Raw genomic sequence first — 24,569 nt, forward strand, 5'->3', positions numbered from 1 at the left:
ATAAAAGCCTCCCAATTTAAAGAAACCATACTAGAAGAAAAATTAGTAAACAAATTAGAAAGAACACACCGTTGAGAGGCCTTAAACTTAGCTAATTTGAAAACCTCGACCGGATCTTTACTTTTTCCTTCAAAATCCTTTGGTTCCTCTTGAACCAAATGTCAAACAGAAAAGCTTTAACTTCGTTCCGCCATAGAAGACATCCTTTGGGTGCTAAACTCGGTCCATTCAACAGGGAGATTACGTTCTTTGAGGAATCAAACTCGAAACCCCAAGAAGCATCAAAAAGCTCGAAGAAGAAACTCCAGCAAACCATAGCAAAGGAACAATGGAAGAAAATATGCTGATGAGTCTCACCAAAATTGCCGCATGATACACAAACAGAAGGATGAAGTGCCATTGAAGGAATCTTTCTTTGCAGTACATCTGTGGTATTAACCTTGCCATGAAGAAGAATCCAGCAAAAACATTAACTTTCTTTGGACTTTTTATTTTCCATGGAGCATCAAAAAGTTCCTTGGGCATAGAAGAAGAATTCTGATGCCTACTTAATGAGGCAACCGAAAAGACCCCTGAAGGATCTCTCTTATCAACCTCATTAGTGACTGAAACTGAACTGAGCAAGGACAGTAAGGCTGAAAACTCCTCAATTTCATCATCTTTTAAAGCTCTTCTTGTGTCCACTTGCCAAGCGCAAGATGCTTGGTCCCAAAAATTTGCAGCAGAAGCACTAGGGGAAGGAGAAAACTTAAAAATTTTAGGGAAACAAAACTTTAAAGCCTCATTACCAACCCATACATTGTGCCAAAAGAAAACTCTTTCTCCCTTGCCTACTTTGAAGAGAACATGATGATCCACCTTTTTCCACTGTTTAATAATACTGCTCCAAGGACATCGAAGGCAGGAATTAAGTCTTTCAGATGTGGACCAGTCAAATGAAGCAGAACCATAGATACTGTCCACTACCAACCGTTGGATTAACTAACCCAACCGAACTACTTAACAACAAACTAACTAATACATGAGTAAGGATTACATCAGAAACAAAGGGAATATATTCCAGAACCAAAACTCCAACCAGGGAAAGACAACCTAAAGGCGGAGGGTAGCCAAATAACTATACAATCACAGCTTTCCAATCTTGTATAATCAAAAGAAGTGCCCAATTTCATCCCTTAATCCTGGTGTTCACTGTAAAAATCTCAGTAAAGTCAAGACCACATCTTCTCTTACTACCAATTCAGTAAGAGATGATGAAACTTCATGCTACAAAGTATTAACCTACACTCACTTATCTACAAAGAAAATTTTATCTCAGATATTGTAAGTATATCCACTAAAACACACACACACAAGAAAAAGAAAAAGAAAAAGAAACCCCGAGATCATTAGGGTAGATGCAAATGCATCAAGGCAACCCTTACATGATTAAATATGAACTGGATGGCTTCTTTGTAAATAATAGTGAATAGTTTAGCTTTGACCAACAGGGGTTCTCTAAGGGGTTTTACGTCTGGCTTAATGATTGATAACCTTTTTGATAGATCCTTCTAATTGCACGTTTCATTTGATAAATGAAAAGTTTTTCATTTTGGGAAAATAAATACTGAAAAAACTTAGTTTAATGTAAAAGCTTAAAGAAAAAATTCATAAGGAAACGTGTTTTCTAGATAATATTCCACAAAGTAACAAGTTAACCATAAGAGACTAATTCATATAAATGTGGTAAACATAATCGCATTAGAAGTTTCTGTTTTTCAGGGAGTTTCTTCTGGGAATGGAATTCAGCAAAACTTCTTTTCAACATGTCTTCTACCAGCACGACCTGCCATTTGGGTATATTCCCCTGGTAATAATTGCCTAAACTCCTTTCCATCAAACTTCCTTAAAGTGTCAAAAACAACCTGTAAGTAATGATTAGAGATCAAATATAAGATATAAAAATGTCAATTATCCATATGAACCGAGCAGCATACTGTCAACTAATGTCCTGGCTAAAAAAAGCAACGAATCTTTCCTACCTTTATTGTTGACCATGTGTTCACATTATGGAACAAGAAAATAGGACTATTAGTTATACAACCATCTCAAAATAAACAAGAAAAACACAGATGTCCCAATAGTCCATGTTCAGTTTCATGCTAGTTAAGCTGATGGTATACAAAAGACAACCCACTTTAAGAATCTAAGATCAAGACCTCCAAACAGTCTAGAAAAGATAATCAATGCAGCACATGAGACACTTGAATTTTTAGATACATCTGCTAAACCTACTATTTCAATTACAATCCATGATGATCAATGACACCCACCGTTCTTGTTGGCGCATTAACTCCTGTTTATGCAAGGATATGCACAACAGTGTATTTCTGATTGCGGCCCGAACTCGGCCTCCGGACCGATCTGAACACTTGGGCGGACCTGCACAAAAAGGTGAGCACTCCGACGATCAAGTCAGTATAGATCGGATTCCCAGTTTAGTTCGAGGTCAGAAATCATCGTACCTGATCGTGGAGTGAAGTCCTCTACTTATGGGTGGTAGTCACGCTAATCTCGCAACAGTTACGCTCGGTAATCTCGGGATCGTCGGTTACGCCCGGTAATCTCGGGACCGACGATTATGCCCGATAATCACGCTGCTGTCAGTAATTCGCATCGGCCCCCACCAAACTTCCCGGTAGGTCGGACCTCGGCCAGGTTCACCTCGGCCCCCATACTTAGCATCTATCAATGCTAGTAGTGGTGGTTTCGGCCGTCCGAGCTGGGCATGACTCACGAGTCATCTTGGAGCACCAATAGGGGCCCTCCACGTGTCCAGGATATTTTCATCCCCAAACATTGGCCCCCTCTCTGTTTGGTCCGATCTCGACCTGGCAGAGAAGTTCATTCGATTTGCTTTGGACGCGTGGCGACTTCCTATTCGTGGGAAAATATACCCGTCGCGGGAGATTTATCGTCGGAATATTCAAATATTCCGACGCTTTGGATCTTAGGGAGGATCCTTGCCGCTCGTTGATTACACGTGTACGGTGGGGAAATTCTTCCGACGGGCTATAAATGCCCCCAATCCTGCAGGTCATACCTTACGTTCCCTGGATTCTTGGAGTTCGATCTGAAGGCAGCTCGAACCCTTGGTAGGTCGGTCTCTTCCCTCACTCTCTTTCGAACGTAGTTGCCATGTCGTCCTCTTTTAGCAGCAACTTAGAATCCGATGAGGACTTAGCTCGTAAGTTAGAGTCCGAGCTCGAAGAGATAGAAAACTTTAGATTCTCCGATGACGGGGAGGATAGTGACGCCTCCACATCAGGTCAGGGTTTGGAATACCCTTCTAGGATACCTGAGCACTACCTCGGATCTCTTCGTAGAGGGTTCGCTATCCCTGAGAACATCCTCCTCAGGCTCCCGGAGGAGGGGGAGAGAGCTGACAATCCTCCAGAGGGATGGGTCACTCTCTACTTCAAAATGTTTGAGTACGGCCTCAGACTTCCCCTTCACCCTTTTGTCCAAGAATTTATCTTCCGGACTGGGTTGGCTCCGGTTCAAGTGGCCCCCAATGGGTGGGGTGTCATTTTCGCTTTGGCCATCATTTTTTGGCTACGAGCTCGGGATAGTGAGGAAGCCGAGCTGTTAGACGTAGACCAGATCCTCGCGTGCTTCGAAGCGAAAAGGATAGCTAAGAAGCCTGGTCGGTTCTATATGTGCGCGAGAAAAGGCGCAGGCGGTATAGTTAAAGGGCCGACCTCCATCAAGGGATGGGTGAGGAAGTGGTTCTACACTTCTGGGGAATGGCTCGCAAAGGACGAGTCAGGTCGTTCCTTCTTCGACGTCCCCACTAGGTTTGGGAACCTAGGTACGGAGTAGTTCTTGCTTTCTGTAATTTTCTTTTCTGTCATTCAGGTCTAACTCGGATTTTGTCTTCGTGCAGTTTCAATCCGACCAGTCCCCGAGCTTACGCAAGCCTCCTTCGACACGTTGAAATATTACAAGGAGCGCTTTCCGAGGGGTAGGAAGGTCGGAACCCTGGTGACCGACGTGCTACTGCGCGAGTCCGGGCTGCTAGATTACAACCCTGCAGTTCGTCCCATTGAATCCTCGAGGCCGAACTCCGAACTTGGTATGCCGAGCTTGCTTCCCCCCTTTTTCCTTCTAACCTTGTGCTGACCCCTGTTTTTATTTTGCAGCCATGGTTTGCGGATTTGCAAGCAGCGTGAAGCGCAAGTCCAAGGGCCGAGCCCATGCTCTTGAGGCCGCCCAGAGTTCGAAACCCGCCACCCCTGTCGTGGCAGGGCCTGCCTCGGAAGATCCAGCCCCAGTGATCGAGCTGCAGACTTCTGGGGGTCCCTCGAGGGAGAAGCGCCCCAGGGATCAGACCGAGGCGGTGGACGCCCTGCCTTTGGGCGAGGAGGTGAGGGAGGAAGTCCCTCAGAAGCGAAGGAGGAAGAAAAAGAAGACGACCTCCCCCTTGGAGGTCGGAGCTTGTAGGGTCTTGCCTGCGAGCTTCGCAGATCGGGTGGACGATCCCGCGGCCAGGATGGGCGGGACGTCCGACGTGACGGCACGGTTCAGAGTTGAGCCGTCAAGTTCTGGGGTGAGGGACCAGGTGTCCCGCATCTCAGCTGCAAGTTTGGACCGCTGCCTAAGGAGGGCGTCCAAATTTGTGAGCGACCCTGGGTCCATTCTGCAGAGGACCATCGACTACGCCGCCGAGGTAAGACTAGCGTCCCCATTTTTGCTTAATTTCGCCTAACAGGTAGCTCGGTCTAACCTTTTCCTTGTATCGTTTCTCAGGCGTTCGTTGCTTCCATTCAATCGGCTCTGGCTGTAAAGGCTGAGCTGGATGGGAGGGAAGTTTTGGCAGCAAGGGAGAAAGAGGAGTTCTCTGTTGCCTTGGAGGCTGCTTCCTCCACCATGAAGGATGAGCTGCTGAAGGCTCACTCTGAGGTGGAGATTTTGAAGGCCGAGGTGGAGTCCCAGGCCGAGCTGCTGAAGAAGCAAGAGGACAGGCGCAAGGCCCAACTCCGAGCTGCCCACGCTATCACCAGGGGCTTGGAGAAGGAGAAGTTCCAACTCCTAAAGGAGAAGGACGACATGCTCCAGGCGCTTGAAGCGAAGGATAAGGAGCTGGAGCATGCAACTACCGAGCTGGAGGCAGCGAAGGAGCGCCTCAGCAATGGAGTCCTACTGGAGGAATCGTTCAGGCAGCATCCTGACTTTGATGGATTTGCCAAGGACTTCTCTGACGCGGGCTTCAAGTTCCTCATGAAGGGCATTGCTTCCGACATGCCTGACCTTCAAATCGATCTCAGCGGTCTGAAAAGGAGGTATGCCGAGAAGTGGGCGTATGGGCCTAGCGGCACCCCTGGCCCCCAAGCGTTGGTGAATCAGTATGTCAGAGATCTGGACTCTGACTACTTCGACCTCGAAGAGGACCAGGTCGGCGCCGCACAGGAGGGCACTCCTCAGGCGGACTCTTAGGCGAACATCCTTCATGAGGCTTTTCTCTGTCTCTCTTCTCTTCCTTCTTTGTTTGTAAGTGTCAGGGTAGAGCTGCAAGGTCTATAAGCCTTGGCTCTGCTCTCCATTCAATAAAGAGGCTCCCATTTGTTTTTACTTTGTCGTCAGCAACATCTTTTCTTTGCTTTCCCTGAACTGCGGCCAATGTCACCTCGCACCTCTTACTTTTGAGGTCGCACCTTTAATTAAAATAATTTGAAAGTTCGAATTTGAATCTCTGTCTAGCATTCAATGCATTGCACCAACTTTGGATTTTTAACATCGCACTCTTAACTTAAAAACCTTAAAAGGCTAAAATCTCAAGTCCGTAGCTATTCTTCACATCGCTCCTCGTACCCTCAAGTTCGGAGGCTTGACCACTTTGAACTTTTCACATCGTCCCTTTACCTTGAAGGTTTGAATTTTAAGTTCATCAGTGGCTTCGACATCGCACCTCGTACCCTTAGGTTTTGGAGGATTGAATTTTAACCGACTGCTTTTAACCGACTGCTGGCATGTGATCGCGTGGGAGTCCGTGGCCCCCATTTAATTTCTGGTCGAACTCGGAAGCATGAAATTAAATCATCACATTTATTCCGATCATAATTCTTTTGGAACAGTCTTTACAGATTCATTGAAAATCCTTTTGGCATTTCAGGGATAATAACGCTTCAGGTGCTCCGCGTTCCACGGGTGCGCGAGGACATCTCCTTTCAGGTCGGCCAATACGTACGTCTCAGGTCGGACTATGCCCTTGACCTCAAACGGGCCCTCCCAGGCCGGATCAAGGGCACCCACATGGGTTTGGACCCTCCTTAAGACCAGATGTCCGACCTGAAAGGTCCGAGGTCGAACGCGGGCGTTGTAATGTCTGGCCATTCTGCCCTGATATTCCGCCAGGCGTAGCTGGGCCACTGCTCTTCTTTCTTCCAACAAGTCGAGGTTGAGTAGCAACTCTTCCTCATTTGCCGTAGGCTCGTAATGCTCTACTCTGTCAGATGGCATGCCGATCTCAACCGGGACTATAGCTTCGGAGCCGAAGGCCAGGGAGAACGGGGTCTCACCCGTCGACTCTCTTTGGGTGGTCCGGTACGACCACAGAACCTCTGGTAGCTCCTCGGCCCACCTGCCTTTCTTGGAGTCCAGTCTAAGTTTGATGCCCCGCTTGATGATCTTGTTGACTGCCTCCACCTGCCCATTTGCTTGCGGATGTGCGGGGGACGAGCTAAGATGACTTATGCCAAGTTTGCTGCAAAAGTCTTTGAACTTGGCGTTGTCAAACTGCTTCCCATTGTCTGTCACGATGGCCTGCGGTATACCAAAGCGACATATGATATTCGTCCATACGAAGGACGTGACTTTGGATTCCGTTATGCGGGAGAGCGCCTCGGCCTCGGCCCACTTGGTGAAGTAATCCACAGCAACCACAGCAAACTTGGTCTGGCCCTTGCCCAAAGGGAAAGGACCGATGATATCTACCCCCCACTGCGCGAATGGCCACGGGGCCGAGACGGGGGTGAGCAGCTCGGGAGGTTGGTGGATTATGGTTCCGTAGCGTTGGCAATTGTCGCAAGTTCTAACGAACTTCTTGGCGTCCTGGCTGAGGGTCGGCCAATAGTATCCTTGTCGGATCACTTTGGCTGACAGCGACCGGGCGCCTGAGTGATTGCCGCACACTCCTTCGTGGATCTCTCTGAGGACGTACAGGCCCTCTTCAGGGGTTAGGCATCTCAATAGAGGCAGGGAAAAGCCACGTCGGTACAATACCCCATCTCGGACCACGAACCGAGCTGCCCGCCTTGCCAACTTCCTACGCTCCTTGGGGTCTCGTGGTGAGTCGCCCCTAATGAAGTCCGCGATCGGGTCCATCCATGAGGATTCTGGAGCGCCGATCTCCATCAGATCTGGCTCTAAGATCGAGGGATTATCTAAGATCTCGACGGGGACCGACCTGGCCAGGTCGGTCTCGTACGCTGATGCTAACTTGGCCAAGGCGTCAGCATTAGAATTTTCTGCTCGCGGAATCCGGCTTACTTCGTAAGTTCGAAACTGGGCGAGGTACGATCTGACCTTGCCCAAATATTTCTCCATCCGGGTGTCTTTGGCTTGGTACTCGTCCTTGATCTGGCTCACAACCAGCTGGGAGTCACTGAAGACCTTAACACAAGAGGCCCCCAATGCTCTAGCGATTCGTAGGCCGGGAATAAATGCTTCATACTCAGCCTCGTTGTTAGAAGTTCGGAAGCCGAACCGCAAGGCATACTCAAACCGCTCACCCCCTGGTCCGAGCAAGAGGACCCCGGCTCCGCACCCCTTTTCATTGGAGGATCCGTCGACATAGACTGTCCAAGGTAGGTCGGTCTCGCTCAGCTCGGAAGGTGGTGTGAGCTCGGCTATGAAATCTGCCGCGGCTTGTCCTTTCAACGCGGTTCTGGGTTCGAACTGGATGTCGTACTCACTTAGCTCTATTGCCCACTTCATTAGGCGTCCGGAAGCTTCCGGCTTATGGAAGATGCTTTTTAGGGGCAAGTTAGTGAGCACCACCACCGTATGGGCTTGGAAGTATGGTCTAAGCCGTCGGGCCGAGGTGACCAAAGCGAGAGCCAACTTCTCCATCTGAGGGTATCTAGTCTCGGCTTCGGTCATAGCCTTGCTTGTGTAATAGACCGGGTTTTGCCGCGCTTCCTCTTGCCTGATTAGGGCCGAGCTGACGGCACTGTCAGACACTGCTAAGTACAATTGGAGCTTGTCCCCCAGCATGGGCTTGGCGAGCAAAGGTGCCGAACAGAGGTAGCTCTTCAATTGCTGAAACGCTTGCTCGCACTCCGCTGTCCATTCAAACGGCCCTTTCTTTCGTAGGATTTTGAAGAAAGGAAGGCACTTATCTGTCGATCTTGAAACAAACCGGCTCAGGGCCGCAATCCTGCCATTGAGACACTGAAGCTGCTTCAGCGTCTTTGGTGCCTCCATCTCGGTCACGGCTTTAATCTTTTCGGGGTTGGCCTCGATTCCCCGGTTATTCACCATGAAGCCGAGGAACTTTCCCGAAGAGACTCCAAAGGCACACTTAGCGGGGTTGAGCTTCATTTGATATGCCCTCAGAACCTCAAAGGCTTCGGTCAGATCGGAGAGATGCGACTCAGACTGCTTGCTCTTGACAAGCATGTCGTCCACATACACTTCCATATTCCGGCCGATCTGCTTGGCGAACATTTTGTTCACCATTCTCTGGTAGGTCGCTCCTGCGTTCTTTAATCCGAAGGGCATGACCTTGTAGCAGTACAGACCTTGGTCTGTTATGAAAGCGGTATGACCCTCATCCGGGACATGCATCTTGATTTGGTTGTACCCAGAGTAGGCGTCCATGAAGGTGAGCAGCTCGTGCCCGGCTGTGGCGTCCACGAGCTGATCAATCCTCGGCAGTGGAAAGCAATCTTTTGGGCATGCCTTATTTAAGTTCGTAAAATCTACGCACATTCTCCACTTGCCGTTAGATTTTTTAACTAATACAACATTGGAGAGCCACTCGGGATACGAAATTTCTCTTATGTATTCAGCTTTCAAAAGTTTGTTAACTTCCTCAACAATTACATCACTCATTTCTTTGTTTATAGGTCTTCTCTTTTGTTTCACAGGTCGGAATGATGGATCTATGCTGAGGCGATGCGTCATAATTCGCGGGTCAATGCCAGGCATGTCCTCATGGGACCACGCAAAGACATCCGAGTTGGATCTGAGGAAGTGGATTAGCTCCTCTCTGTCGGTGGCCCCCAGCTTGGTTCCTATGCTTACCTGCTTCTCGGGACTAAGCAGAGGAACAAGCTCGAGCTCCTCAATGGGTGCGGCAAACTCCTTCCTCGGCAGGTCGGCCTCGAACTCGAGCGTCCCATCCCTACCGGCGAGAGTTTCGAGGGCGCAGACCGATGAGCCTTTGAGTGCGGAGGCATAACACTCCCTCGAAGCGGTCTGTTCTCCTCGGACCGTGCCCACACCATTGGGGGTGGGATACTTCAAAACTTGATGAAGTGTCGAGGGAATGGCCCGAAATGAGTGGATGATGGGTCTCCCAAAGATGGCGTTATAGGCCGATCTACCGTCGATTACCACGAACTCGGCCATTTGAGTGACCCGAGTCCGGTCCTGCCCCAGCGTGACCGGCAAGTCGATGCAACCCTCTGGGATGACGGATTCTCCAGAGAACCTAACCAGCGGTGTCGGGCTTTTCTTCAATTGCGACCTCGTCCATCCCAAGGCGAGGTAGGTCGGTAAGGACAGGATGTTAGCGGATGCGCCCCCGTCTACCAGCACTATCCTGACCACCACATGATCAATCAAGGGAGCAATCACAAGTGCATCATTGTGGGGCAGGTGGACCCCCTCCAAGTCTGCACCGTCGAAGGTGATTGGGCAGGTCGGCCCCTGCTCCCTGATGATGCACACCTCGCGCCTGGCTGCACGGGCTAACTCCTTTCTTTTATATCCGGACTGACCTCCGCTTGGCCCACCAAAAATGGTATTGATGACCGTAGGCCGGTCAGTGCGCCGGGGCGGCGTCCTTGAACGCTTTCGCTTTTCCTTCTTCTCTGCTGAGTTGGTCCTGGGCTCTCCAACAAATTTCTTGAAGTAGCCATCTTGAATTAGATCCTCAATTTGGCGCTTCAACTCCCAGCAGTCTGACGTGTTATGGCCGTGCTCCCGATGGAATCGGCAATACTTGTCCTTGCTGCGCCTCTCCGAGGCTCCCCGAAGCTTCTCAGGATGCTTGAGTAGTTTTTCCATTCCAGATTCCTCGATGTTTGTTAGGATCTCGGAAATTGGAATCGTGGTCGGGATAAAGCGTTCGTAAGGTCGGCTCCTGGTAGGTCCGCTCTCCGCCCTTCGACACTCAGCTTGGCCGCTGGAAAAGGATCCCTTGTCCTTGGACTTGGGATCTGCCCTTTCTTCTTTTCCACCTCTGCCCCCGCCGATCTTTCGTTCAGGTCGGCCGGTTTTGGTTCGGAGGAGCTCCTGTCCATCGATGACCTTCTTCGCCTTCTGAAGCACCTGGGCGAAGGTGGCCGGGGCCTCCTCTCCAAGTTTCACCGTGAGGGCTTCGTCGGCTAGACCGGTGAGGAAATAGCACATGGCCGAGTCATCAGAGCAGTGTGCGACCTTCAACTGCTCCTCCTGGAATCTAGTGACATATTCCCGCATCGTCTCACCCTCCTTCCGCCTGATGGTGGCGAGATGGGTCGTTGTCTTTTTGTCATAGTGCCGAGAAGAGAATTGGGCGAGGAACTCCCTTCTCAGCTGAGAGTAGGTCGAGATCGACCTTGCTGGCAGTCTCCGGTACCATAATCGCGCGCTGCCAGTAAGCGCGATCTGAAAGGCGCGGCATTTGATTGCGTCTGATGCCGCTTGGAAGTCCATGAGGCCTTCAAAGACCTCAACATAGTCCTTGGGGTCCTTCGTCCCATCATAAGGCTTCACGGTGGGAGCTTTGAACTTCGGAGGGATTGGTGCTTCCAAAACGTCCGAGGTGAAAGGCGATTCTCCCAAGTCGCCATCGTTCAGTGAATCGTCTTTCTGCTCACATTTGGCCTTTAAGGCCTCCACTTGAGCATCGAGCTCCCCCCTCAGTTGGTCGAACTCCTCCCTTGTGATTATCCCTGCGGGATTGTGAGAGGATTCGGCCTGCTGGTTGGAGCTCCTGTGTGAGCGGGATGGTGACTGCCCTTTTCGGAGAGACGAGCCTCTCTTTCTGTTGAGATGCTCACGGAGGTCTCCCCTCTGGCGAGTGTACCCCTCGCTCTCGTTGTCTTCGGGACGTTCCTCCTCGGCTGGGCCGAGGTGGGAACCCCTCTGCTCGCGTACGCCCACGCGCGTCACTCGATTTTCAGATCGGGACCCTGCGCCTGCAGCTAGCATCATTTCGTTATACATTTCCTCCATGGTGCGCATTTGTGTGCGCATTGCCTCCATCTCTCTCTGGAGCGCATCAAAGTTCTCGCTTGTTGGAGCCGGGGCTGGACCCCGGGCGCCCTTCTTAGAGGTCCCACCTCGGCCACGGGTGGCCTTGGACGTCCTCGGGTGCGCAGGCGGTAGGGCAGGCACGGTGATCCGTGCCGACCTGCGGAGGGGTTCCGTTGCTTGGCCGTCGTGACCTTGCCCCTCTACCGCTGCTGCTCCGACCTCCCTCTGGTGGGCATCGCTGGCAGCTAGAGTCTTTCGATCTGTCGTATTGGTCGAGTTCGCTGGTTGAACCATGGTCGCTCGCGTGTTGGTTTAAAAGAATTGGGATGACTTAGATTGTCGTCCCCACAGACGGCGCCAAATGTTTATGCAAGGATATGCACAACAGTGTATTTCTGATTGGTCGTATTGAACACTTGGGCGGACCTGCACAAAAAGGTGAGCACTCCGACGATCAAGTCAGTGTAGGTCGGATTCCCAGTTTAGTTCGAGGTCAGAAATCATCGTACCTGATCGTGGAGTGAAGTCCTCTACTTATGGGTGGTAGTCCCGCTAATCTCGCAACGGTTACGCTCGGTAATCTCGGGATCGTCGGTTACGCCCGGTAATCTCGAGACCGACGATTATGCCCGATAATCACGCTGCTGTCAGTAATTCGCATCGGCCCCCACCAAACTTCCCGGTAGGTCGGACCTCGGCCCCCATACTTAGCATCTATCAATGCTAGTAGTGGTGGTTTCGGCCGTCCGAGTTGGGCATGACTCACGAGTCATCTTGGAGCACCAATAGGGGCCCTCCACGTGTCCAGGATACTTTCATCCCCAAACAACTCCCATTGCAAACGTTTCTGTTGAAAACAAAACCTACAACAGAAATAGGGCAAGCATAGACCTATTGTTTTCACTTGAACTCCATTGCATCTGACGAATTTAGTTAGTATGATAGAATGGTGTAAACTCTCAAGATGCAATTGTGACTGGTTAAATAAAATTGAGGCTGTGAAGAAGGCAACTTTACCTTTTATCACCCCACGGCAAAATATCATTTCAACAACTTCCTTGACAATTTGAAGTAGACCTGCATGATGCACTCCAATCCCTCTATGAAGAAGGCCTTGAACTCTAACAATCTGTATACGGTATCTTTTTATTACATTGCCGCAAATTTTGATTGAATAATTAATTAACTAGTCAAGCTTCCAATATACCAAACCTGAGGTAAACTTCTGTCAGATCCCTTTAAACGAGAAAATGCTTTGTCACAGAAGACGCGAATTTCACTTTTCTCAGAACTACTAGTGAGGTCAATGCTATAGATACTATCAGCTGATTTATCACAACGATTTTTCATGGCATGAATAGCAGCCAAAAATGCGTTAGTAAACAAATCAAGACAGAAGTCATGTAGTATCTAAAAAAATCAGCAAAATTGACACAGTCCATGCACAAGAAATAAGCCTTTTAACATTATTGGCTACTTCAAGACTGAATTAACTTGGGACATATTATACATCATAAAAAAACTACATACATACATATATATATGAACTCACAAATATATGTGTTAAAATGGTTCAGAATGCATACAGGTAATAAACATTTCTTTGAGAGCCTATTAATAAGTAACAACCACAAAGAAGCATCTGATCTCCTTGATCCCCAACTGTTTTGGCTATCTCCATTCATTTGATTTCCTCAACTTGTTCCTGAAAAGTTCCCTAAATTCTGGGAACCTGAATGCTTATTCTGTTTGTTTCGATTAAAATTTTCATGTTTTCGATTTCGTGCCCCATCATTTGCAGCTGAAGCCCCAACATGGGATCCGCCTACACTGCTAATGACACTCGAACTCTTTTTCTTGGACGCATCTTTGGCAGCTTTTAGACCATGAGGTAAAAAAATTTCACTTTCACATATTTTATATAATTCACCAGAATAAAAAATGCAGTGCTCCAGAGGTACTGGTCTTTTGGTAGTCCTGATAACAATGACAAATAATGAAAATAATTCCATAAATTTCAAGAATAAAATTTTATAATGTCAAGACAACTAGAAAAGTAGAGAAAAAAATCTTACAGCATCTAAAATATAAAGCAAGCACGGAAAAGAAAAGGGCAAAGAAAAATAAATCTTATCATAAAATTTTAGGTGTATGTATATTCTAGATGTTCTTAAAACTTGTTTTGCACAATAAGGACCTACTTGAAATTCATGTTTAAAACAGAAAAACATTTCTTTTATGTAGAAAATCTATTTGGTGGGATAACTTAACAGTGACCAGAAGAAAAAGAATAAACAACGTAAAAGAGGAACATTATTTTTCAAATGTCTTTTTATGTTTTCTAGTATAACTTTTCATACATAATCATTAATTTAAAGTATCACTTGAATCAAATGTGTTAAACTATTAAATTGATAAGATTGAAATAAAGGCAGAAGAACAAAAGTAATCTTTCTAACTGTTAAAAACAATGGAAACAGTGTTAAAAGAGCCTGTAAAAAAAAAATTAATAATAATAAATAAATAAATAAATTAAAACAATTTTTTATTAAAAAAATACACCTGAACAGCACCTAACTTTTCAAATTTGCTTTCTATTATTTTTTAACTTGAAAAGTATCTGGAAAGATATTTTTTTGTTCTTATGTTTTCATTTATTCCTACTTGAAAAACGTATATAAATCATGTCATACTTGAAAAAATCATTTGTGATTATATACAAATAGTTAATTTAGCATCACATGAAATTTTTTAACATCTTGTTGTTTGTTGATCTCAAAACTCCTTTTAGAAGTTATGCTGCCAAATAAATTTCTAGGTCAAAACACTATTCTTTAAAATAGAATAGTACTTTTTAACAATGACTCTCAAACAACCCCTGAAGCTCTGAAAATATGACCGCTGGGAGTGGAAATCACTTCTTACCCAGTGACATGAATTCTCTTTTGCTTCGTCCAACCAATCCAGTCAGCAAATTCAATAGTGTTTGGAACCTAAAATCGAAGATAAATTAGCAGTTTGCGTTGCCACATTAACAAGCAGTCCATACATTTAAAAGCTTTATAGGATATCTTATTGGTACCATATCGTGGCTCTCAAAGTTAGAAAGTTTGAAACTACAAGATTATAAAAGAATAATTTTAGCTCCACTCACACCCAAGGTTACCTACACATCCGTAGAGAATTAAATGGAGAACAATACCGTGTCTGAAAGAAGGACAATATTGATATGTCGTGGAAGCATAATGATAACTTCTTCCCAGACAACTCTTTCAATATCATTGACATAGTGCACCTCATCAAATATAACCTATCTCCCCATACATGCAAGCAGGAAAAAATTGCAGTAATTTAGTATATTATTATGAAACTAAAATTTACACCAAAACTTTAAAACAAAAGGTACTCAAAAGAGGGAGGAAATTACAGTTTAAAAGATTAGCACATAATAAGCTCCTTTACCCATTCAATATCACGGATAATATCAGCACCTCGACAAAGCATTGACCTTAATATTTCAGTGGTCATTAGAAGACAAGAAGCCTCTGGCCTCAAGCTAACATCGCCAGTCAGAAGTCCAACATCAAATTTCCCACAAAAATCCCGATACTTCTGATTACTGATGGTTTTGATGGGATCTGTATATACGGCCCTAGTACAGTGCTGAATGGGATCAAGATCAGAAATAAAACCTTAGCGTTCATAAAGAATAAATAGTTTCACTTGCAATGGATAAGCAAACTTGAAAACAAAATAAAGACTCCTGAATCCATGGCCAATTGTTAGTTCAACGATGTTGTTCATAAAGATGTATGCATGCCTTCAGAAGTATTGGTTCATACTTTGGTGGCTAGAGCAAATGCAACTCTGCAACAACGGTCTTTCCAGCTGATGTATGTGCAGCAAAAAATACAGAGTTCCCCTTTTCAAGATGATATATAGCCTGTATCGGTCACAAGTCAATAATAGAAATAACTTATTCATTCCACAACTAACAAACTTTTTGATTGACCTTTTCTTTCAGATAAAAGTTTTAGGTCATAATTACTGTGAAAGCTACATAGAGTACACCACAAAATAGGTAATCAAGTACTTAAAATATGGAGGGGATTATGGAGAATCTCATGGCACGGTTTCTTAATGGCTTAAACAAGGAGATTGCGGATAAGGTCGATCTACCACCTTTCTTTAACATCAAAGAGATGTTGCATCTTGCCATCAAAATTGAGAAGCAACTCCAAAGGCGATCTCAAAGGTATTCTACTAAGCTTTTTTCCCACTCATCTTCTACATGGAAAAAGAATAGTAAGAGTGCTGATTCTAAACTTAGAAATCGAGAGGCATATGAGAAACCAAAAGAAAAATTTGAGAAATGAGAGAGTTCCAAGAAGAGGAAAGAGAAATTTGATGAACCTAATGTGAGAAATCGGGATATTAAATGCTGGAAATGTCAAGGAGTAGGACATTACAGTAGAGACTGCTCTAATGGAAGAACTATGATCATTAGAGAAGGAGAGTTTGTAACAGAAGATGAGAAAGAAGATGAGGTAGAAGAGGACGACAATGGTGAATATAAGAGTGAGGAGTATAGTGAAGAGGACCCTACACATATGCCCTTAGTCACTTGGAGAGCTTTAAGTACTCAAATTAAGGAGGATGGCCTAGACCAACAAGAGAACTTATTTCACACTAGGTGTCTTGTCCAAATTGTGTCTAGTAGTGTGATTATTGATAGTGGTAGTTGTACTAACGTTGTGAGTTCTATTCTGGCCAAGAGGCTTAACTTAGAGACAAAACCACATCCTAGACCATATAAGCTTCAATGGTTGAGTGATTGTGGGGAGGTAAAGGTGAGTAGACAAGCTTTTGTTTCTTTTGCTACTAGAAAAAGTATGCTGATGATGTTTTGTGTGATGTTGTACCTATGCATGTCGGGGATATATTGTTAGGTACGCCTTGGCAATTTGATTGTCGAGTAATGTATGATGGGTATGTCAATCGCTATTCTTTTACTCATAATGGATGTGCATGTTGATCAATGCAAACTTGAAAAGAAGAGGCAAGAGGCCGATGCAAAAGCAAAAAGTGAAAAAGAAACAAAAAAAATGAGTTGAGAGAAAAAAAAGAGTTTGAGTGAAAAGCAAAGAGTAGCAATCGGCCTAGTGGGAAAAATGAGAGAAAAGCCAAAATGGTAAGCTTTTATGCTAGTTCAAGTGAGGTTAGGAATGTTTTAATGGCAAAACAGACTGTCCTTGTACTTTTGTACAAAGGGTCTTGTTTTCTTACTAACGAGCTTAACACCTCCTTGCATAGTGCTTTTGTTTCTCTTTTACAGGAATTTGAGGACTTGTTTCCTGAGGAGATGTCCAAGGAATTGGCACCACTTCGTGGCATCGAGCATAAAATTGACTTTATCCCTGGTTCTACCATACCTAACCTGCCCGCTTATAGGACTAATCCTACTGAAGCCAAGGAAATTCAAAGGCAAGTAGATGAATTGTTAGCTCATGGGTATGTACGCGAAAGCCTTAGTCCTTGTAGTGTGCCTGTTATTTTAGTGCCTAAAAAAGATGGAACTTGGAGAATGTGTGTAGACTGTAAGACCATTAATAATATCACTGTTAAATATCGTCATCTTATTCCTAGGTTAGATGATATGTTAGATGAATTGGATGGTTGTAGTCTCTTTACTAAGATTGATTTGAAATCTGGGTATCATCAAATTCGTATGAATGCTGGAGATAAATGGAAAACTGCATATAAGACCAAATATGGATTGTACGAGTGGCTTGTTATGCCTTTTGGTTTAACTAATGCTCTTAGTACTTTCATGAGATTGATGAACCATGTATTACGTGATTATTTGGGAAAATTTGTGGTTGTTTACTTTGATTATATACATGTGTATTCTAAGTCTTTGGAAGATCATGAAGAGCATGTGCGTGCTGTTTTGACTACACTTAGAAATGAGAAATTGTATGCTAACCTAAAGAAATGTGATTTTTGCATGGAAAAGGTTAATTTTCTTGGTTTCATAATGTCTAGTCGAGGAGTTGAGGTCGATAGTGAGAAAGTTAAGGCTATTAGTGAATGACAAACTCCTAGGAATGTTGGAGCGGTTCGAAGTTTTCATGGGGTACTAGTTTTTATAAATGTTCTATTAAGGACTTTAGCACCTTAGCTTCGCCTCTAAATGAATTGATAAAGAAAAATGTTCCTTTTGTTTGCATCCCAAGAGCATGCTTTTACTGTTTTGAAGGATAAGTTGTGCAATGCTCCTCTACTTGCATTACCGAACTTTGATTTGACTTTTGAAATTGAATGTGATGCGAGTGGGATTGGAATTGGTGTTGTACTAATGCAAAACCATAAGCCACTAATGTTCTTTAGTGAAAAGTTGAGTAGTGCTTCTTTGTGATACCCAACTTATGACAAAGAACTTTATGCTTTGGTACGAGCTTTGCAAACTTGGCAGCATTATCTTTGGCCAAAGGAGTTTGTCATTCATACGGATTATGAAAGCCTAAAGCATTTGAGAGGGCAAAGCAAATTGAATCGCAGACATTCCAAGTGGTTGAAGTTTATAGAGACATTTTCATATGTGATTATGTATAAACAAGGTAAAGAGAACATTGTTCCAAATGCTTTATCATGAAGGTATTCTCTCTTTAATACTTTGAATGCTAAGATTTTAGAATTTGAACATCCTAAGTCCTTGTATCCAGATGATGTGTTCTTTGCTCCTTTTGTTGAATCATGTGAAAAAGGACTTGTTGTGGATGATTACATGTTTGTTTTGAAAAGGAAAACTTTGCATTTCATCTTGTTCAATTTGTGAATTGCTTTTCAAGGAAGCTCATGGGGATGGTTTAATGGCTCATTTTGATGTTTCTAAAACTTATGATATGCTTTCTGAACATTTTTATTGGTCTAAGATGAAGCATGATGTGCATAAAGTGTGGAAGCATTGTATTGTATGTAAACAAGCTAAGTCTAGGTTACAACCACATAGTTTATATTCACCTTTGCCTGTTTCTACTACTCCTTTGGTTGATATTTCTATGGATTTTGTCCTTGGTTTACCACGAACTCGGCAGGGTAATGATAGTATATTTGTAGTGGTTGATAGGTTTAGTAAGATGACGCATTTCATACCATGCCATAAAACTGATGATGCTAAATTGATTGTTGATTTGTTCTTTAAGGATGTTGTTCATTTGCATGGCATTCCTAGAACTATTGTTAGTGATCGATATGTAAAGTTTTTAAGTCATTTTTTGCGTGTGTTATGAGGAAAGTTGGGAACCAAACTTGTTTATTCTACTACTTATCGTCCCAAAACCGTTGGACAAACTGAGGTAGTAAATAGGACAATGGTTACCATGCTTCAAACAATCATAGATAAAAAATCTTCAAACTTGGGAGGCTTGTTTGTTATTATTGAGTTTGCATATAATAGGATTGTCCATAGTACTACCAAATGCACTCCATTTGAAATTGTATATGGTTTCAATCGTATCACTCCACTTGATTTTTTGCCTATGCCTCTATGAGTTCTGATGCTAGCACAAAGGTTGATCTTGCCTATACGCTACATAAAGAAGTTAAGGAAAGGATTGAGAAGCAAAACACTAAGGTTGCTTCCTGCATCAATAAAGGGGATTGGGTTTGGTTACATTTCCAACCAGGGGATTGGGTTTGGGTACATTTCCGAAAGGAACGGTTTCCAACTCAACGAAGGTCTAAGTTGCTTCCACGAGGCGATGGTTCTTTTCAAGTCCTTGAACGGATCAATGATAATGCTTATAAGATTGATTTGCCAGGTAAGTATGGGGTGAATGTTACCTTTAATGTTTCTAATTTGTCTCCTTTTGATGTAAGTGATGGATTTGATTCGAGGACGAATCCTTCTGAAGATAGGGAGGATGATATGAACCAAGGAGCTCTCTTTGTTATGCCTCATGGACCGATTACAAGATCGAGAGCTAGGAAACTTCAAAAAGTCTTACTACTTCATGTCCAAGAGTTCATGAACTTGACACAAGAATTAAAGGAAGATGTGCAAGATATTAGAACAATTGACTACAATTTGGTGCAAGTTATGCATTTCTAAGCGTTTTTAAGGCAAGTCAAAGTCCACTTGGTCAAGGTCAAAGTCAACTCCATCAACACAAGGCAAATGAAAAGGTTAAGAAAATGGAAAGCCAACATAAATAAGTGCAATCCCGTCCATAACGAGGAATGTGGGTGTTTGACTTAGATTTTTAATTGAATGAGTTGACTTTGACTTGTCTTGATGGAGCTGACTTTGACCTTGACCAAGTGGACTTTGACTTGCCTTAAAAACACTTAGAAATGCATAATTTGCACCAAATTGTAGTGAATTGTTCCAAAATCTTGCACATCTTCCTTTAATTCTCGTGTCGAGTTCATGAACGTTTGAACATGAAGTAGTAAGACTTGTTGAAGTTTCGTAGCTCTCGATCTTGTAATCGTTCCATGAGGCATAACAAAGGGAGCTCCTTGGTTTATATCAGGAATTTTGTAACCAATGGCTATTTAGGGGAATTCTCTTCCCCCTCTTTTGTACCGCTTTTTTGATAACGGAATTCTTTGTTTCCTATAAAATATTTATATGTAGAGTCAAATTCTATTATTTATGTATTAGAGGGGCAAATTACAGGTAGAGGGAGAATTCGAGAGCTCCCTGGCCTCTCTTTTTTTTTTTTTAACAAGATACTAACTCTTCATTGAATTAATGAAAATAAACAAAATTGTTCAAAGATACGAACTCTCGAAAGAGTGAAAGTACAAATAAAATTACAAATAAAGTTAAAAGATTCAGGAAGTTGTAATAAAAGCACCCCAATTTGAATTAATCAAACTAAGGGAGTAAGGTTTAAATAGAGAAGATAAAGAACTCCAATGAGAGGCCTTGAATTTAACGAGATCGAAGCGTGCCGAGAGAGGCTGCTTCTTTTCTTAAAAAATCCTCAAATTTCTTTCATGACACAACTCATACACTAATGCCTTAACACCATTAAGTCAAAGGAGAGAAGTTTTAGGATTCAAAACAGTCCCCATCATAAGCTGATTCAAATTATCTGCCATTTTCTTGTCAAAAACCCAAACCATATTGAATTATTCTAGCAATAAACTTCAACACTGTCTTGCATAAGGGCATAAGAAAAGTAGATGTACCATACTTTCTTCATTGGACATACAAAATACACAAACCGAGGGAGAAAGACTGAAACTTGGAATCTTCTTTTGTAGAACATCAAATGTATTGATCTTCCCATAAATAAGAATCCAAGAGAAGAAGCTTTCTTTCTTTGGGCATTTAGTTTTCCAAACAGCCTTAAATAAGACTTTTGGCATAGAGTTACCGGAGGACTTTTTGCATGTTGATTCAACTGTGAATAAACCGGAGTTGTCCAGAGACCATTCCCTCCTATCAGAAGCGCTATTAGGAGAGTAATAGTGTAGAAACGACAGTAACAAAGAAAATTCCTCCATCTCATCATCTTTTAATAGCCTTCTTGTGAGAATTTTCCAAGACAAGGTGTGAGAATCCCAGAAATCTGCCACTGACCCTAGAGGAATGAGTGAAAGCCTGAAGATCTTTGGGAAGAAGTTATTCCTAAAGGGCTGATCCCCAGTCCATCTGTGTGTCCAAAACAGAATAGACACACCTAAGCCAAGTTTAAAATTCAAAAATTGGTTCCAAAGCAGCCATTGTCGAGATATGTTAATCCAAGGTCTTCTAAGGCAACCATTCAACGTAATACCCGAAGACCAACCCAATTCAGACTCACCCTATCACATTGCACCATAGAGCATTTGGTTCACCACCAAAGTCATCCCCATTTGGCGAACAGAACATTATTTTTCTTAGAGACCACAAATTCCTAGACCACCCTCCTCCATAAGCTAAGAAGTGATATTCCAATTCACCAAATGGTTTAAGAATCCCGAGGAACCACTATTCAGTAGAAAAGATCTCATCTTCTTTTCAATTTGTTTACAAACCCCAGAAGGAATTTGAAACAAAGAAAAGTAATAAAGAGGGATGTTAGATAATACCGATTTGCAAAGAGTTAGGCGGCCTCCTCATGACACAACCTATAGACATCATCGTCACACAGCTTGTACTTATTTATTATTCCCTAAAAAAAAGATAAGTGGAAAGGGGTGAGTATTAAAAATACCCAGTAAGTAACCCAGCTAATAGGGTAAGACATACATACACATACAACATGAATATGTGAGACCTAAATACTTATTCAGTCAAATTCATTTCCTTTTCTTTTTCCTTTCCTTTCTTTTCCTTTTTATCAAAGTGAGCAATTAACCCAGCCCCACACAGATGATACCAACTCCATTATGGTACATAGGTGGGTTTCCTAAGACACTCTACCCAAATTGATGGTAGTTGGTACCCAGTCAGTAGAGCCAAGTCTCACCCACCTAGGTTCTCAATTTCAGTCTAGTCTGTGCATTGCAGTAGGGTGGTTGTCATAACTTATATATATATATATATATATATATATATATATATATATATATATATATATATATAAACAGTTTCACATTCAAGATCATGCACGAGGTCCCATAATTAAACATTCCACAACAATTTCACATAACATTCAATTCACAAACAACAATCATCATATAGCCATTCAAAACATTATATAAAAACTTCAACCTAGCCCTAAGGCATTCCGAAAGTAGAGCCACTTACCTCAATAGCAATCCAAAATAATTGTTGGCTCAATCTATGAAATTTACTGATCCAGTCTAAATCAATTTTCCAAAAATTAACTAAAATAAAAAAAAACAATAAGATTCATATTGATAAAATTTAACACCTAGTATAAGGATTACTAAGGGTGTTCACGGGTTAAGGGTGTTTTTTGGACCAACCTGAATTTTTGAGCTGGAAATTTGTGGGAACCGACGGGTTGTAAAACGATGGTCAACCCAACCCAACCCAACCCAATAAATTCGGGTTGGGTTGCCAGGTTCTTCTTTTTTTTTTAATTGATTAATTAATTTACTTTTGCCTTGGGGTGATTATTGAAGCTTTTTTGGGTCAAAAGGCAAAAACCAACAGAATGAGAGAGAGAGTAAACCAGAGCAAGACGGTGGTGGTGGCGAGAGGTTAAGACGCTAGCAAGGCGGCGATGGCGGCGAGAGGTCGAGACGGGAGCGAGCAAGGCGGCGACGGCGAGATTGTAGAGAGAGATGGGGGAGAGGAAGATGAAATTGAAAATGTTAGAAAAGAGAGAGAATCAAAGATTCAAAATGGAAAGGATTGAATTGAAACCTAAAATGTTGAGATTTAATGAAATGGATGGATGAGATTGATGGAAAATATACATACATGTGCAGCAGAAGTGAGCAAGGATCGAAATAACAATCTCGATGCATAATACAACCTAGGATTAAATATGCATGATCATACATTATGATGCTTAGAGAAAAGTAGAGAAAAACACATACTTTTGTAGCTTTTCAAATTTCTTCAAATAGGTCTAATGAAGACCACCAAGAGATTTTCCTAGCTATTCTCAAGGCTTGGAATAGAGTGGTGGGACTCTTTTTAGAGAAGGAAAAATTGGGAGAAATATCGAGCTAAAATGAGTTATGTAAGCTTTTTGAAAAACCTCAAATGGCCAAAGGTTCTAAGAGATTTCAATGTTTGAACAAAGACCTCTTAAATAGGCAAATTACATGCAACTCTTGCATGTCAAAGTTCACCCAAAACTTACAACACATATTCCACTCATGCATGACATGGCTTAAGTGTCAAAATGCATGTCTAAATTCACCAAAAGCTTACAACACACATTACACTCATGCATGGCATGGCTAAGTGTCAAAATGCATGTTTAAGTTCACCAAAAACTTACAACACACATTCCACTCATGCATGGCATGGCTAAGTGTCAAAATACATGTTTAAGTTCACCAAAAGCTTACAATACACATTTCACTCATGCATGTCATAGTTAAGTGTCAAAAAGTGGATTTTTTGAGATTATTAAAATGTTCCAGTCAACAAGTTAGTGGAATTTTCCACCAACTTGATTAAAAACATTATTTTAATCTTCTTAGTCAACCTTTGAATTTCTCTGGTCAAAGTCAACTATTTGACTTTTTTCGAAATCCGACTGTTTGATGAAATTCATGCCTTCGATTATGAATCTGCATTCATAATTTTAATATTTAAATCCTATTTAAATATTTTGACCAAATTTCTCAATTTGATATCATATATCAATTACTTAATCATATCTCATATGATTAACCTAATTCGTACGGTTCGAATTAATCCTTCAAATTATTCCAAGTTTATTCCTATATGAGCTAGCCAGAGGACCTTATGGATCTACAAATCATGAGCTCCAACGATCCAAGATTAACCGGTTAAACTCTTTAACCTAGTTAACCAACATTCTTTAACTACCGGGTCACTCCACTAAAGCCCGTAGCTGCACTCTCCTCACTATTGATATATTATGTTCATTTGATATAACCATGATCGGTAAGTCGATCCTTCACAGTTGTTCATAATTACAGCTCGGTCAAAATACCGCTTTACCCATGTAATTACCTCTTGTTCCTTAAGTCCCATTGATCCTCTAATGAACAATGATTTGTAGTCCAACTATCAAATCAAAAAATCCTCTCAAACCTTTTGATGAGGGTAACGCCAATTGTTCAAGACCTGGATTCAGCCCTTGAACAACATCTTTACTATCCCAAAATTGGGTAGAAGTGAATTCTTTCTTGCACCCTACGTCCCTAGCTATCTACCTGGTCTTATCCCTAAAATGAGAGGCTTATTGAGCCAGCGATGTTGAGCTGCTCTCACCCATGCAGATCTAAGGATAATCTCGAGTAAACAGAAGTTCATAGTTAGCTCAGGATTAAGATCGAGTTACCTAGGCCATCAAAGTCAAGATAGTCAGTTTCAGATAGTAAACGGTGTTATAAAGTAAAAGTAACTATCTCATGGTCCGATCATATGCAAACTCTTTGCACGGGACGCCCCCACTCGCATGTCTTCACATAAACGAATTAGGATCACATCGTTTGTACTAGCTACAAAGTGA

The 24,569-nt window shown here is 43.0% G+C and overlaps 1 pseudogene; it reads right to left on the reverse strand.

The window, feature by feature from the left end:
- Positions 1–240: 240 nt before the first annotated feature.
- Positions 241–22,721, reverse strand: LOC111025701 (DExH-box ATP-dependent RNA helicase DExH11-like; annotated as a pseudogene).
- Between the last annotated feature and the right edge of the window lie 1,848 nt (positions 22,722–24,569).

Source organism: Momordica charantia (assembly GCF_013281855.1).
Source record: "Momordica charantia cultivar OHB3-1 chromosome 10 unlocalized genomic scaffold, Mcharantia_2.0 BLBB01000010.1, whole genome shotgun sequence".
Lineage (NCBI taxonomy): Eukaryota > Viridiplantae > Streptophyta > Magnoliopsida > Cucurbitales > Cucurbitaceae > Momordica > Momordica charantia.